General features: G+C 46.5%; 1 protein-coding gene across 1 annotated transcript in view; it reads right to left on the bottom strand.

Moving 5' to 3' along the window:
- Positions 1-16,552, bottom strand: part of LOC309561638 (uncharacterized protein) — a gene marked incomplete at both ends in the record, with an annotated part of 62,957 nt that overhangs the window by 28,876 nt on the left and 17,529 nt on the right. The window lies entirely within an intron of this gene.

The following is a 16,552-nucleotide window of genomic DNA, read 5'->3' on the forward strand; positions in this document are numbered from 1 at the left end:
TACCAGTACACTAACGGTAAGTTTTCTCCTTTCATCCTTCCAGGATGGCCTACATATGAGAGGATAATAAAGGAATCCATACTGGCCTACCTTAGGGCGGGACCACTGCCTGTAAGACCTTTCTGCCAAAGGCAAGGTCTTGTTGCGACAGTACTTCCACACCATAGTGCTTTAGGAAGGTATCTTGGCTGGACCAGGTGGCTGCATGGCGGATCTGCTCCCAGGATGCTCCGGCTTTTTCGGTCCAGGAAGTAGCCATGCCCCTTGTGGAATGTGCCTTTAGATTTGTTGGTGTGGGGGTACCCGACACCTTATATGACATACTAAATGGCTTGTTTAATCCACCTAGAGATTGAGGGTTTTGATGCTTGTAATCCCCTCCTTGGTCCAGAATGTAGAACCAATAGGTGGCTAGATCTTCTAAAGCCCTTGGTTCTTTCTAAATATGCTAGAAGACACCTTCTTACATCCAGGCAAAGGGATTTTTGTTTTGCACATTTAGGTTTTTCACAGAAAGATGGGAGAACCATCTCTTGATTCCTATGAAAAGACAACACTACCTTGGGTAGGTACAGTGGGTCTGGTTTAAGAATCACCCTGTCTTGGAGAATTCGCATAAAAGGTTCCTTTATGGATAAGCTTTGTAAATCTCCCACTCTCCTGGCTCTGGTGATTGCCAACAGAAAAGTTAACTTGATTGACAAAATGTTTAAACTAATTTTGTTTAAAGGTTCAAATGCTTCACTAGATAATGTCTCTAGTACTAGCGTTAGGTTCCAAACTGGAACATTAGTTCTGTTAATTGGAGATACTCTGCTCCGGGCTAACAGAAACCTCTTAATTAAAAGGTTCTTTGGCCAGACTTTTGTCTAAAAAAACAGAAAGTGCTGCTACCTGTACTTTAAGGGTGTTCACTGCCACCCCCTTATCTACCCCATCCTGTAAAAAATCCAGGATCCTTGGGATTGAGGCAGAGGAATCCTTCTGTCTCTGCCAAGTACAGAATGTTTTCCAGATTTTGGAAAAAATTTTCCTAGTTACTGGCTTTCTACTTGAAAGGAGGGTCTCAATGACTGTCTGAGCATCCTTTTTCTTTTAATATTTGGCGTTCACTACCCAGGCTGTTAACTGAAAAAACTGCGATCTGGGGTGAATCAGAGGTCCTTGTAGTAACAGGTCTGGAACTTCTGGCAGTTTCCATGATGCTGTCACTGATAGGGATACCAGGGTTGCAAACCACGTTCTCTTTGGCCACACAGGTGTGACTAGGATGAGGCGTAGTTGCGGCCATCCACTGAGTTTCTGCAGAACTCTCACAATTAGATTCTGTGGGGGAAAGGCATAGGCTAGCCTGAAGGGCCAAGGTTGTGCTAGAGCATCCAAGCCCAGCATACCCCTCTTTTTTGTCAGAGAAAAGAACTGTTCTACTTTTCGGTTCTGCCGAGTGGCAAACATGTCCACTTCTGGCTGACCAAATGTTTGGACTAGGCGTTGAAAAATTATAGGGTTCAGTTCCCATTCTGCCTGTTTGATGTGATGACGACTGAGGAAGTCCGCTTCCCAGTTGTCCTTCCCTTTTATGTACATGGCTGAAAGGGAAATTACTCTCTTTTCTGCCCAGCTCAATGTCTCCTGAGCCAATTTTAGCAGAGCGTTTGATCTGGTCCTCCCTTGATGATTCAGGTAAGCTACTGCTGTAGCATTGTCTGAATGGACCTGGACTTCTTTCCCTAGAATGTCCTTCTCGAAGGCTTTTAAGGCCTTTTCCACAGCCTTCAGTGCCCTGTAATTGGAGGAGGCTTGACTCCGCTTCGAATCCCAGGTACTCTGGGTCCGGGCTTCTTTTAGGCGAGCTCCCCACCCCTCGGAACTTTTGTCCGTGGTAATCTTTACGGGCAGCTCTTGACCCCACAGTCGCCCCTTCTCTAGGTTTTGGGAGACTGCCCACCATTCAGTTAAAAAATTACTTGTGGGGACAATGTAATTTTTTCGTCTATGGAGTCCTGTCTCCTGTTCCAAGAGGCCAGGTGAAAAAATTGGTGGTCTCTTGAATGTAGTTGGGCCCACTCTACAGCTGGAATACACGCCGTTATTTGCCCTAGGACTTGCATGATCTGTCTCCTGGAACACCAAGGATGAGAACAGATGCCTCTTACCGCTGAGACCACTTTTTCCACCTTTTCCCTTGGGAGGAAAAGTTTTGAGTCTGGTATCCATTTTGTATCCTAGATACACTTGGACCTGTGCTGGCTGTATTGAGGATTTCTCCAAATTTAATAGCCATCCTACTGCTTGAAGAACTGACATTACCTTTTGGGTGTCTGCCATAGCCTGTTCTTCTGATCTTGCAAAGATCAACATATCGTCCAGATACGGGATCAAACTTAGGCCTTGTAGGTGAAGATGGCCTACTACCTCGGCCAAGATTTTTGTAAAGATCCTTGGACTTGTTGCCAAGCCAAAAGGAAGAGCTCTGAACTGCCAATGTGCAGTGCCTTCTTCCGTCACAATGGCAAATCTGAGAAATGCTTGATGTTCCGGATAAATTGGAACATGTAGGTAAGCATCTCTTAAATGCAATGTTGTCATAAAGACATTCTGGTACAGATTTTTTCTGACCGCATAAATGTTCTCCATGGAGAACTTCTTGTATATCAGAAATTTGTTTAGTTTCTTGAGGTTTATGACTAGTCGGAATTTTCCTGAGGGCTTTGGCACCACAAATATGTGGGAGTAAAAGCCTTGGAATGCCTGACCCTTTGGTACAGGTGAAATCACCCTCTGCTCCGCTAGTTCCTGAATACCGTCCAACAGTGCCTTCCTCTTTTGTTCTATTTTTGAGGGATAGGTCACGGTTATATCTGGCACCGGCTGTGAGGCAAACTCCAGTCGGTACCCTTCCCGAATTATCTGGAGAATGTAGGGGCTGGCAGAGATGTTTTCCCATTGGGAGAAAAAAAATGGGTCAGTCTGCCCCCTACCCTGAAGCTGGCGTCAGTTGGTTTCTTTGGACTTAGGTCCAGGTTTAAGGAACAATAAGTTGGTTCCTTGTTTTCCCTTTTCAGGACCACCTTTTTCTGGCCTGTCCCTTGAAAGGCCTTCTTTGGTTTTTGTCCTGGAAGTTCCGAAAGGAATATCTTCCTGTTTGGTCCTTTTTACTGGGAAATTTCTTCCCCTTCTCTGCAGATCTGGACAAGGTATCATCCAGTCCTGAACCGAACAGTAATGAACCTTCAAAGGGTAATGCGCAGAGTCTTACTTTGGAGGCTATATCACCTTCCCATGCTTTGACCCAAAGCGCCCTTCTAGCAGAATTTACTAATGCTGCTGTTTTTGCAGATGCTACTATTGACTCCACAGCCAAGTCTGCTAAGTAGGATACTGCTTTTCCAATCATAGCTAGGGAATCTATCAGGTCTTGTGATCCCGCCATAGTTTTGACAGTTCCTTGAGCCAAAAGTCTGCATTCCTGGCCATACAGGTATCAGCTAAGGCTGTAGTTAAATTGTAGGCGTTAGAATCCCAAGCCTTTTTTAACAAGGATTCAATCCTGCGATCCATAGGATCTGTAATATGACCGGCATTTTCAAAGGATAAATCTGTTCCTTTTGATAGCTGTGCCAGAGGAGCGTCCAGTTTTGGATTTTTTGTAAAAAACCTCCAATTCCTGTGGCTCAAAGGGATACCTTCTTTTCCAGCTATTTGGCCTGGATAAGGCATGTGTAGGGCATTTCCATTCTTGGTGTATTATGTCTTTTAATGACTGGTGAATGGGAATGGTTCTGTACTGGGCTCTTTCCAAGCCTTTGTACACTTTGTCTTTACTGGAAGACTCTTTTACTGGGGTAGGGATTCCTTCAGTGTCATGTACCACTTTAAGGAGACCCTCCATATATTCCAGCGAAAAAAAAGATTGTTACTTTTAAAACTTTTTTCCTCCTCACTGTTACTTTCGGAGTCCTTATCCGACCTCCCATGTAACTAGTGCCTTCCCCTGGATCCTCCTGTTCCCTAACTTGTGTTGAGGGAATGGTTTGAGACTGACCAGAGAGATGAGGGTCCTTTTGACCACCCACTGTCCTGGGAGGATAAGCTATCCTTGGATACTTCCTCTGCTGGGGTTTGAGGGATAGCTGCTGTAGTCCTGAATGACTGAATAGTAGCTAACATTTCCTCTTGCATGGATTTAAGAAAATCTTTCATTAGGATTGATGCTTCCTGCCCTGCTAACTTAATACAAGTATGGCATAAGGGCTTTAAGTAAGACAGACAATCTGACCCCACAGTTCCCACATTTTCTAGACATGCTAGTGCTGACTGTGGAAGGGGGTCTGGCAGGGGCTTCCTGTGCCGGTGGCAGACCTGTGTAAAACACAAGAAGACAAGAAAAAGAGACAATGTGACACAATAGCATCTCTTGACTACCACTGCGGCTAACATTAGGTCAGGAAAATTGCAAGGCATGCCTGTCTTTGCAATAGACAGCAGTCGGCCCGCCACCGGTGTAGTCACTTACCCGTTCCTGTCGCCACCTGCGCTGCCGCTTTTTCCTCTGTAGGGAGTGCAGACATCCGTGTCTTTTTGGGGCAATTTCAGCCCTCTTGTAGCCGGAGAATCAGCCATGCCACTTGCGCTGAGCTCACATGGACCCGGCGTCTCCTCCACGCTGTGCCTCTTCCGGGTATCACCCGCTCCGCCTTTTCCGTCGGAACTTCCGGTCTCCATAGCGAGGCTTGAGGCGCGCTCACTGGCGGGAAATTCAAAATCCTTACCACCCAACGGAGCTAATGGAGGAGACTTCCTGCAGAGACAACAGGACTTCAGGTATAGAGGGACCTTCACTGTAAGGTAAACCGCACTACCTGGCATGTTGGCGACCTGAAAGCTCCTGTTTCCAGGATGCAGCTAGGGAGAAACCTGCCATTAGGCTGACCGAAGCTGCCTTCCAGGGGTACCTCTCAGACAGTCCTTTGCCTTCAGGTCAGTAAAAAAAAAACAAACGTTCCGATGTGAGGTTGGAAACACAACTGAACTGAAGCTCAAAGTTGGGTGGGACCCTTTTAACAGCTGCAAATTAGTTGTGTTTCCTGTGAGGCGGAGCCACAATCTCTCATATGTAGGCCGTCCTGAAAGGATGAAAGGAGAAAATTGCATTTTTTTAAAGATATTAAAAAGGGTTTTGTAAAAAAAACATGCAAATATTTGGTTGCAACCAGGCTGTGCCTTCCACATTACACGAGTAGTGAACATACTGTAAAAACATACAATTATGCCAAATAATCCCGTCAGAATATGAGCGGCAACGGCATTAATTCACATATACACATGCAAGAGAAAATGTCTGCAGTATAGGCTAGTCACCTGGGCACGAGGACACTAAATTAAGAGGGCTGGACACCCATCTGTTCCAATTTATCAAAAAGGTGGGGTTGTTGTTGGGAGTTCAAGTGAGCATATTCAGAGGTAAAAGTATTATTGATCAACTGGAGCCAAGTGTCTATAGAGAAGCAGGAATACCCCTTCCAACTCAAGTCTTTTTGGCGTAAAAGTATAATGTGTAATCTTTGAATACGTGCAGGGACAGTTCTCCAAAAATACCCAGTAAACCGTTTAGGGTGTAAGATGTTAGGGACACCCAAAACAGTGGATAAGACTGAGCCAACCTCTGACCAAAATGGGGAAACTGGGCAAGACCAAAAGCAGTGCATGAAATTGGCTTCATTCCCACAGGCTAAAACATTCAGGGGTTTCATGTAATCTCATCCTGTGCATTCGGGAAGGGGTGAGGTGACTGATGAAATATTTTAATTTGTATAATTTTCTCAATGCTATGACAGTATTATACAAGTATCTGACTTCAACCCAATCCTCATCAGAAAGTTTTATATAGGAGTATGGACCAGCGGGTTTGTGCAGCTGCAAATTTAGGGTTAGAATCAGCCATTAGGGTGATGTAGTACACAGAGACCAAGCAATGTTTCCAATGGGGCCATTTGTAAATAGGAGTGAGCCAAACTGTGCCCGTAGGGCATGCTGAAGTTGAAGATAAACAGGGAAGAGGGAGGAAGAGCAAAATCCTCTCCCAGTTGGGTAAAGGTTTCAAAGCCATGTTCAATATACAGGGGACAGACATTGAACACCTCTAGAAAATCAATGTGGATTAAGGATCATGAGGAGTCGATTTAGCATAGGATTATACCAAAGTGGACTGTTAGGGGAGGGGTTCCAGGGATCCTTAAAGCAGGATACTATGGTGATGAATATGGATGGTGTAGTGTGTATCATTGCCTTTCCTGGATAGTTAATATCCTATAACAGACTGATTCTGATGTAAGGTTTCCAGGGAGGAGACTATAGCAGCTTATGTGGGGAGGGGTGCAGCCAATCATGCACTCCTGCCAGTTGAGAGGCTAATACAAGTAAAAATATGGAAAGGCTAGCCCAGCCATATTAGATGGTAATTTTACAATTTCTAAGGTTATTTTGGGGGCATGACGATTCCAAAGGAAAACTGAACATAGGGAATCAATTTGTTTGAAGAGGGATTTGGGGATTCTGCAAGGAGCATTGACTAGATATAAGATGGATCGTCCAATCTGTCTAGATAGGACGATAAAACGTCTGGACTCCTCTGGAATAGAAGGCATGGAAGGATCATGCAATCCAAGCCTTTTTGAGTGCAAGAATTTTAGGGGGTACCAAATGGGTTTCCTGTAGACCCATTACAGGCAATTTGTATTTTATGAGGAAGACTAGGGACCATTTCCATGGAGAGTTCAAACCCCATACATTCCACGAGAGAAGTTTAAGATTACCAGCCATTACAGCAAAGAGTCATCAGCATTTGTAGGATTCAATGCAATACACCCAACAGTTTCCATCGATAGGTTCCACCATAGCCAGGTAGGCAAGAGGTATGAGGGAGGCATAGAAAAAAAAAAAAAACAACCCAACAATAACCCAACCCATCTTGCTCTTCCATCCCAATCATAGAGAGCCTATGTCCCGAATTACAAAACTCACAAAACCCCTGATGCAAGCATCAAATAGTGGATAGCAGTTGTGAGGGCAGAAAGTGGAACATCCAGAGCGATCCTCAAAAAAAAAAAAAAAAAAAATTGTAAAATGTTGTAGAATGATGGTATAGCGAACCATAAATGAACCAACAGCAAGGGAAACAGCTGTCTCCATGCATGTCTGCAGGTACCATAACCAATGCGAGTGATGTCAGGGTAAGGAGAGGACAAAAAAAATAAAAAAATTAAAAAAATGACCCAACAGGATAGGGTATCATTCCTCTTATCCCATCTGTTCACTGCAGAACATGCAAGGTTCTTTAAAACTGCTTCCATAAGAGGAGTTAGTGCCAGTGAAGACATCAGAAACAAAAATGGATTGCAGCAAGGTAAAACCGTGGTCTTCTTTCAGCGTCTGCGGGAATGCCACTTACGGCTAAAGGTCTCTGCTGGAATGCTACGTACGGCTAAAGGTCTAATCTATCCAGGCGGCTTCAATTGTTGGGGTGAAGAAATGGGACTTGCCTGAGGAGAGGACTAAATTTTGCTGGATATAGCATGGAGTATTGGACAGCTGCTTCTCTCAGTCTGGCTTTTTAACCATATTAAAAAAAGGAAGCACGCTGGCGTTGAACCTCAGCTGAAAAGCCTGGAAAGATATGGATTTGACCATTAAAAAAGGGGTTGCATCACGCCCTAGAATCTCTCTCAGCCAGGCGAGTAGAAATTGTTCTCGATAGGCCCCCTCCGACTTTTCAGGAAATCCCACAAACCCCAATTTATTGCAGCGGACCCTATTTTCAAGGTCATCCACCTTGGCTCAGAGCCACAAGTTCACTGGATGCTTCACGCATAGTGGTAGCCAGAAGAGCCAGAGTCTTCTACGATGCTAATGAGTTCCTCCGTGGCCCCAGTGCAATCCCACAAGTTCTGTACATGCTGCTTCAATAGTCTATGTGAATGGTCTCTATTTGAGTAGTCAAAGTGGCTTTGCAGTTTTGGATGGCCGACATTATTGGAGTCAGAGTAGGCTCAGCAGAAGGGGGGTCTGGCTCAACTGATTCAGAGGGTTGTATAGCAGGATCAGCGTGTCATTGAGCACTTTAGGACAGATCAGGCAGGCCAGGAGAGGAGTGAGCCAAATCATCCTGCGTGTTTAAGTAAAGTGGTTGCAGCTACCAAGGGAGCGAGGTCGACGGCACTTTTTTGCCTGAAGAATCTCTCCAGCTTTCCGGCTGTCAGTGGCACCTTACTTCCCCTATCTTCACCAGGTTACTGGCCTAGAAGCAGCACAGGGTCCCAGGGATAATGGTGATGTCACTCAATGGTGAATTGGTGCAGGATGGACAGCAGGAAAGGTTTTTTTGCTAAATCTCACCTGTAAAATCCATCTCTTGAAGTACTTCACGGGACATAAAGCAGCCATAATAAAAAGTTACCATCTGTGTAATATGCCACCTATAGGTGAATGGATACTGGCAAATCAAAAAGACAAGTCTCCCTCTATATAACCCCTCCCATACAAAAAAGTAACAGCTTTGTAGCAAGCAATGAAGATTTCAGAAAAATCTCAGAAAAGAGGGGGTGGGGGGGGGGGGGGGGTCGGTGTCCCATGATGTACTCCAAGAAATGGATTTTGCAGGTAGGATGTAGGAAAACAAAAAACCCTTTCTGGATCATACATCATGGGACACAGAGCAGCCATAATTACCATCTGGGATGTACTAAGAGCATAGGCGGCTCTCTAATTAGGCAAATAAGGCGGTCGCCTAAGGCCTCACACCTACAGGGGCCTCGCGGCCAGTGGCGGAGCGACAACATTTAGCAGGGCGCAGTCAGGGAAATCTCCCAAGTAAAAGATGGTTTTAAATCCTCCGATATAAAAGTTGCAGCAGTGTGCTGCAGTCCCTTCACTGTGGCTGCCAGGTGTCTGTTGTCCGCTGACACTTACCCTGCCTTCTCTGCCTGGGGATTGGACCTCTGATTATGTAATCCCAAGATGTGGAGGAATCGGTGGGCGTGTACCAGCATCAGTAGGAAGTGACTGCCTGGTCAGCTCACTCTGCCATCATCGGTTGTTGCTCTGGGAGGAGAGCTCTGCCCTGGCCCAGGAACATGCAGGTAACCAGGCCCCGACTTGTCACTCTGCAGGCTGGTAATAGATTTGTGGTGTCTATTACGCAAAGCGGGTGAGTAGCCCCTGGGTGGCTGAAGGAGAAGGAGAGGGCCCCTTGGTGGCTGAGGGAGAAGGAGAGGTCCCCTGGGTGGCTGAGGGAGGAGGAGAGGCGCCCTGGGTGGCTGAGGGAGGAGGAGAGGCGCCCTGGGTGGCTGAGGGAGGAGGAGAGGGGCCCTGGGTGGCTGGGGGAGAAGAAGATGGCCCCTGGGTGGCTGGGGGGAAAGGAGATGGCCCCTGGGTGGCTGGGGGGAAAGGAGATGGCCCCTGGGTGGCTGGGGGAGAGGGAAAGGGCCCCTGGGTGGCTGTGAGAAGGAGAGGGCCCCTGGGTGGCTGTGAGAGAAGGAGAGGGCCCCTGGGTGGCTGGAGGAGAAGGAAAGGGCCCCAGGGTGGCTGGAGAAGGAGAGAGCCCCTGGGTGGCTGGGGGAGAGGGCCCCTGGGTGGCTGGGGAGAGGGAGAGGGCCCCTGGGTGGCTGGGGAGAGGGAGAGGGCCCCTGGGTGGCTTGGGGAGAAGGACCCATGGGTGGCTGGGGGAGAAGGACCCATGGGTGGCTGGGGGAGAAGGACCCATGGGTGGCTGGGGGAGAAGGACCCATGGGTGGCTGGGGGAGAAGGACCCATGGGTGGCTGGAGAAGGAAAGGGCCCCTGGGTGGCTGGAGAAGGAAAGGGCCCCTGGGTGGCTGGAGAAGGAAAGGGCCCCTGGGTGGCTGGAGAAGGAAAGGGCCCCTGGGTGGCTGGAGAAGGAAAGGGCCCCTGGGTGGCTGGAGAAGGAAAGGGCCCCTGGGTGGCTGGAGGAGAAGGAAAGGGACCCTGGGTGGCTGGAGGAGAAGGAAAGGGACCCTGGGTGGCTGGAGGAGAAGGAAAGGGACCCTGGGTGGCTGGAGGAGAAGGAAAGGGACCCTGGGTAGCTGGAGGAAGAGAAGGAGAGGGACCCTGGGTGGCTGGAGAAGGAGAGGGACCCTGGGTGGCTGGAGAAGGAGAAGGAGAGGGACCCTGGGTGGCTGAAAGAGAGGGCCCCTGGGTGGCTGGAGGAGAAGGAGAGGGCCCCTGAGTGGCTGGAGGAGAAGGAGAGGGGCCCCTGGGTAGCTGGAGGAAAAGGAGAGGGGCCCCTGGGTGGCTGGGGGAGAAGGAGAGGGCCCCTGGGTGGCTGGGGGAGAAGGAGAGGGCCCCTGGGTGGCTGGGGGAGGAGGAGAGGCCCCCATGACGCCAGAATCAGTTGCCAGGGAAAAGAGTGGAGCTGAGCCAGTCCTGCATATCTGACAACAAAGCCAAACATGGTGGAGCTGGAGCCCTTTGCCCTACACAATGACAGCACCTGAGGTGGAAGGTGAGGGGTAGCGGGGCTGTGACATTATATAGCATATGGACTCTGTACATTATTGGCAGTTTTGGTTGGAGTTGTCCTTTAGATATTTAACTGTTGTTTTTCCCCCCAGCTGTGAGGGACTGAGGAATGACAGCCCACTATGCTGGGACTTATAGTGCCCTAGAATGTGGAGGATTGAGGAATCCTCAGTCCCTCACAGAGTGCACTACAAGTTCCAGAATAGCAGGCTGCCATGCCTTAGTCCCCACAGAGGGCACTACAAGTCTTAGCATAGCAGGCAGTAGTTCCTCAGTCCCCTACAGAAAGCAGTACAAGTCCAAGCAGAGCAGGCTTCCATTCCTCAGGGAGGAATGGAAGTGCACTATACTGGAATTTACAGTGCCCTCTGTGGGGACTTGTCGTGCCTAGACTGTGGCGGACTGACGAAGGGAAGTGTAAGGGGGTCTCTGGAAACTCTGATGCAAGGGGGAGCTTTGGTGACCACAGAGTTCCCTTTTACACCAGAGTCCCCAGCTTTCCCCCTCAAATCAGGGTTCCCAGAACTCTCCTTACATCAGAGTCTCCAGCATTCCCCCTAAATCAGGGTTCCCAGAACTCCTCCTACATCAGAGTCTTCAGAGTTCCCTCTTACAGTGTAAGGGGGAAACTCTGGAGACTCTGATGTAAAATGGGCTCTGTGAAATTTGATTTAAAAGGGGGACTCTAATGTAAACAGGAATTCTGTGGACTCTGATGTAAGGAGGAGATGCTGGGGGGAATCTGATTTAAAGAAGAACTCTTATGTAAGGGGGGACACTGAACCCTGATGTAAGGAGGGACTCAGGGAATCATAACCTATAGGGAAATGCTGGGGACTGTGATGTAAGAGCAGACATATATATATATATACATACATACATACATACATACATACATACATACATACATACATACATACATACATACATACATACATACATACATACATACATACATACATACATACATACATACATACATACATACATACATACATACATACATACATACATACATACATACATACATACATACATACATACATACATACATACATACATACATACATACATACATACATACATACATACATACATACATACATACATACATACATACATACATACATACATACATACATACATACATACATACATACATACACACACATACCCGATGTTTAATGATCTTTGATTAAAGAAGAATTGGTTAGAGAAAATTCTAGAAACTGTGAATTCATAGTACAAAGGTTAAGGCTCTTAATATATGCAATTTATGCAGTTAATTTTTATCGCTTGAATTCTTTTTCCCATTATGGGCGTGAGTGGGGCCTCATGTCCAAGTTTTGCCTTAGGCCTCACAAAGTCTAGAGCCGCCTCTGACTAAGAGTTAAGCCCTAGAGCAGTGATGGCGAACCTTGGCACCCCAGATGTTTTGCAACTACATTTCCCATGATGCTCATGCACTCTGCAGTGTAGCTGAGCATCATGGGAAATGTAGTTCCAAAACATCTGGGGTGCCAAGGTTCGCCATCACTGCCCTAGAGGGAAGTGAGACCATGATCACGAAGACTGTCAGACTAAAGGATCTATACAGTCGATTGCAGCATGCTGCGACTAAACCCAGCCGCATCGCGAGCTTGAACACCCACCAAGTAGCTGTCTTGCAAATCTCAACCATAGACACTTAAGACGCACTGACAATGAGGCACTTACCCTCCTGGTCGAGTATGCCTTTACCCGAAAGGCCGGGTGGGGCCTTCTAAACACTACGCTTAAACAATGATCTGGCGGACTACTAGGAAATAATATTTATGCTACCTGCCCCTTCCTGGGTCCCTGCGGCAGCACAAAGAAAGAATTGGTCTTCCAAATACAAGCTGGCATTTTCAAATAGACTGACTGTACTACATCAAGAGCATGCAACAGCTTCACTGCAGAATGAGGATTTGGGGAAGGTAGCCTGACATCTTGTAAATGAAAGCTGGGAATCACCTTGGGAAGGGGAGGTTTTCACAGCATCACTGTCCAGGTGTAGTAGAATCAAAGAAGGTTCTCTACAAGAAAGGCCACCAATTGATACCTTCCTAGCCAAGGTTACCGAGATTGTCACATCCTTGGGGGACAAAAATCTGAAGAATCAATCCAAAGCTTTGATCATGTTCCAAGCAGACAGAATATTGGCCTGGAATGGAACTGTGCCTAAGGGAACTGCCTCAAATGAGGACACTCTTGCCCAGCACCCTCATGCAAAAGGCATATAGAGGGTTACCTCCCCCCCCCCCCCCCACGAGCTGGACAAGATCCCCCATGCCAACAACCTTGGCAGAAAAAAAAAAAAAATCATCTTTGCCTGAACTGTAGCCAGTCAGACCCAAATACTCTGGGCTCTGAACTGGCCAGAAGGCCGACCAAGTTTACAAACCAACCTAGGTGGAATCCTCAGCTTGACCTTCCCCCCAGGTCATTCAAAGCTACCTCTTCCACATTCTCTGCCCATTCCTGTTCCAGGAGGCTCAGAAGAGATCTATCCCACTTTTTTCCTCCTTGTGACATGGAGGCAACCATAGCAGCTATTTTACCCTCTAGGCCAGCTAAAGCAAAGTCGTCCTTTGTGATGTAGGCAAAGGCACTAGAAGTAGCTACAATGCCTGACAAGTGCAATGGTGAGCTAGTCGCCTGTGGTCTTTCAGGGGAAGTTGCAGTGGAAGCATGACTAGGATCCCCCAATTCTGGTGGCGGCGCACTTGCACCCCTTCCTGCTGTGCTTCCTCCCTCCCCAGTTTTCTGGAAAACATTGGAGGTAAAAACCCCTGTGTATTTTCTCTCTTAAAAGCTAGGATCCAGCACTCAGCAGCTATCACAGCTCAGTTAACACCTACCCCAGTTACCAGTGCCAGCAAATACCGGTGTCCCTTCCAGCCGCCTCAAATGCAAGGAACATGTTAAAACAACATTCCTGTGCCATGTGCATGCCCGCTTACTCCACATGCATGCATCCTTTACAGGCCTCACAGCCCACCAAGCTGCTGAGCAGCATGCCGTTCCTTCAGTATGCGAGGAATGCAGAAAAATGCCAGGTATGCTTTTAACACCATCACGTTGGCAAACCGTACAAAAAAAAAAAAAAAAAAAAAAGTGTCCTCCCCTTTACACTGCAACTCTTTAATCATTGGGGGGGGGGGGGGGGGAATTGTGCCTAGAGTACTGAATTTAGCATGTTCCACCAGTGAGATCCCATCCCCAACATGCATGTGGTTTCATCTTGTTCATGCCATGTGTGCACACTTACCAGCAGCTCAGAGGCCAGTCTTCATACCATTAGATTTCAATATTTTTTTTTTTTTTATTAGCAAAGAAGTCAAAAAAGGTACCAATAGGCCCTGACTGTGGAACATAAGCCATTTTCAGAACATTTGACATGGTGTTCAGGTTAATAAAACAGCGGCATAACCATCAGAAAAAAGGTACCACTCCATGCCAACTGAATCTGCGCTGGCCGGCAAGACCCTGCCACTCCCCCTCCGGCGCCCCGAGGGGGGGGGGGGGGGGGGGGAGAGAAACAGCTGCCCGACCCCCAGCTCATAAGACCAAAACTAACCTTGAAGGGGTCCACCACCTGCAGTCCAGCAGGGGTGCCACCTGTATGCCAGGTATAGGCAATAGCCACGTCCATGAACGTCCATGTCATTTATAGAATATTTAAAATAGGAGATGAAGAAATAGAAAGCTGATAAGGAAGTAAGGATAGCAGGAAAGAAGGTGGATAGTGTCAGTGTCTAGATCCAAGAGCCCGGGGGTAGAATTATAAGCAAACTATGTGGTCCCGTTAAGTGGAGTCTCCCCCTCTGATCAGGGAGGCCCAGCGAGGTACCTCACCCAGGGGTCCCATGTTTTCTCAAAGAGCTGCATTTTGTCTTGAAGCATGGCTACTGTCTTCATAAATTATGATCCAGGTCAGCTGAGCCTTTAGCAACTCGATCCTTCATACCATTTTAATGGGACATACAATTTGTTTGCAGTTCTTTGCAAATAAATCCTAAATTTTGGGTTTCCAACCCAACCTTGGAAATGGAAGTGGTTCTTCCATGCTAATGCAAGGTAATAAATAATGCATATGCATGTGTGTCTTGACTTGCCATGCTTTCTTCACTGTGTGGCGGCAGGGCTTTGTTTAGGATAGAACCTCCAACAGGAAAAAACAAACAGCAGCACAGTATTGAGATCAGATTTCATTCCAGATCTAAGACTAGCAGGCATAGGCAGCAGTGCTTTAGATCTTACACTGCAGACACACAGCAGAGTCTGAAGAAAACATGAGCACTACTGTGACTGCTTTAGGCACATTTATATAAGCGTTCCCTCTAACTTAGTTGTCATAAAGTAGAACTGAAGTGAAGAGCAGCTATTTGGATTAGCTTAGTGCATGTATGCATTATGCAGTTTGCTAGATTTTTTTTTATTTGGTGGTAGAAAAGCGAATTCATGAAACTGAGTTTTGGTTCTTTTCCTTCTTCCACATAGGCTATCTTACCATTTTTCAAGTGTTATTCCTCTAAATCCATCATATTTACTATGTTAGACTTTTTTCAGCTGGAACTTGGTGAAATTCAGTTCCACCACCTCTGGCTCAGGCCCTGTACACCGCTATTACTTGCAAGCACAGAAGTCCAGGCTTCTATGCTTACAACAGCTTGTCTCCCAACGGCTCCCACAGATTTAATCACCTGAGAGGTTCCTACTGAGTGCAGGATGGGGACAAGGGAGATATCAGGTGCCTGGGGGTGCATTGCAGATCCCAACACCCTCAGGGGATGATCTTCCTGCCAGTGATGAGGCAGAGCCACCTACAGTGTGCAAGGAGGTACTAGGGTTCTTCAGCTTAATGCAGCAACACAAGATTTGGAATATGGTAGAGCTTTTAATGCGCAGAGTTGTATAAAGTACTCGAAACCCATACTTGAGTAAAAGTACAAGTGCTCGATCAAAAAGTGACTTGAGTAGAGGTACTAAAGTATTCAACATTTTTTGTACTTGAGTATTGCAAGTAGTTTTTTTTAAAAAATTTGCTACTCAAGTACTGAAAGTAAAAGTACCAGTAGTTTTGAAAAAAAAAAAAAATAGCTACTCAAGTACTGAAAGTACAAGTACTATGTTATGTAGTTATTAAAGAAAGAAGTCAAAAGTTTGAACATAATATTGTTTATTATTTCAAATGCAGCAACATCTATTTTCATATGCGCTGATAACACGTTTTGAGCTTCATGAAACCTGCCATCTACTGTTCTGGCAGTGGTAATTTTTATAATTGTAACTAGTAACTATGCAGCCCAAAAAAAAAAAAAAAACATTTAAGTATTGAAATCATTGAAAAAATGTAGTGAATTAAAAGTGGAAGTAGGAGAAAAAAATTCTACTCTAGGAAAGTACAGATACCGCCTTTCGGTACTTAAGTACAGTAGTGAAGTAGTTCTACTTAGTTACTATACATCTCTGTTAATGAGGGTGAGAAGATGGAACAGTGGAAGAGGGTTTTAATGCAAAGGTCAGAGCTGAAGAGGGGTAAAAGGGAGATGGGGGATGCAGAGGTAAGCACCTGTGAAAGAAGGGCCACAGCGCCTTGGACAGTTGTTAGCTATTCTCTGTGGATCTTCCCCAGATCTTATATATCGAACACTACGGATCATACACTGGAACTTGAGTTTTCCCATTTTTAAAGAGACTTCATGACAGTGGCTAATCCTCTGCAACCTTTTTACTGCCATTTCAAAAGTTGGCTGTTACTGATCCCTCAACCTTTTTTGCAGCCACTTCATATGCTTGAACAATTCCTTCCAGAAGTCCCATTTTGAGTGTTTGAGCTAGTGTCTAATAGCATTTTAGCTGTGATAGCAAGCTGAACTTTGCACCCTGTATGCAACACACCTCTGAACTCTGCACATAATGCACTTCTGGTATTTATCACTTGCCGCACCTCCACCGTCAAATGACGGCGGAGTGGTGCGGCTCTCATTCTGG

This window comes from Pelophylax lessonae (assembly GCF_965119305.1).
Source record: "Pelophylax lessonae genome assembly, chromosome: 8".
NCBI classification, from domain to species: domain Eukaryota; kingdom Metazoa; phylum Chordata; class Amphibia; order Anura; family Ranidae; genus Pelophylax; species Pelophylax lessonae.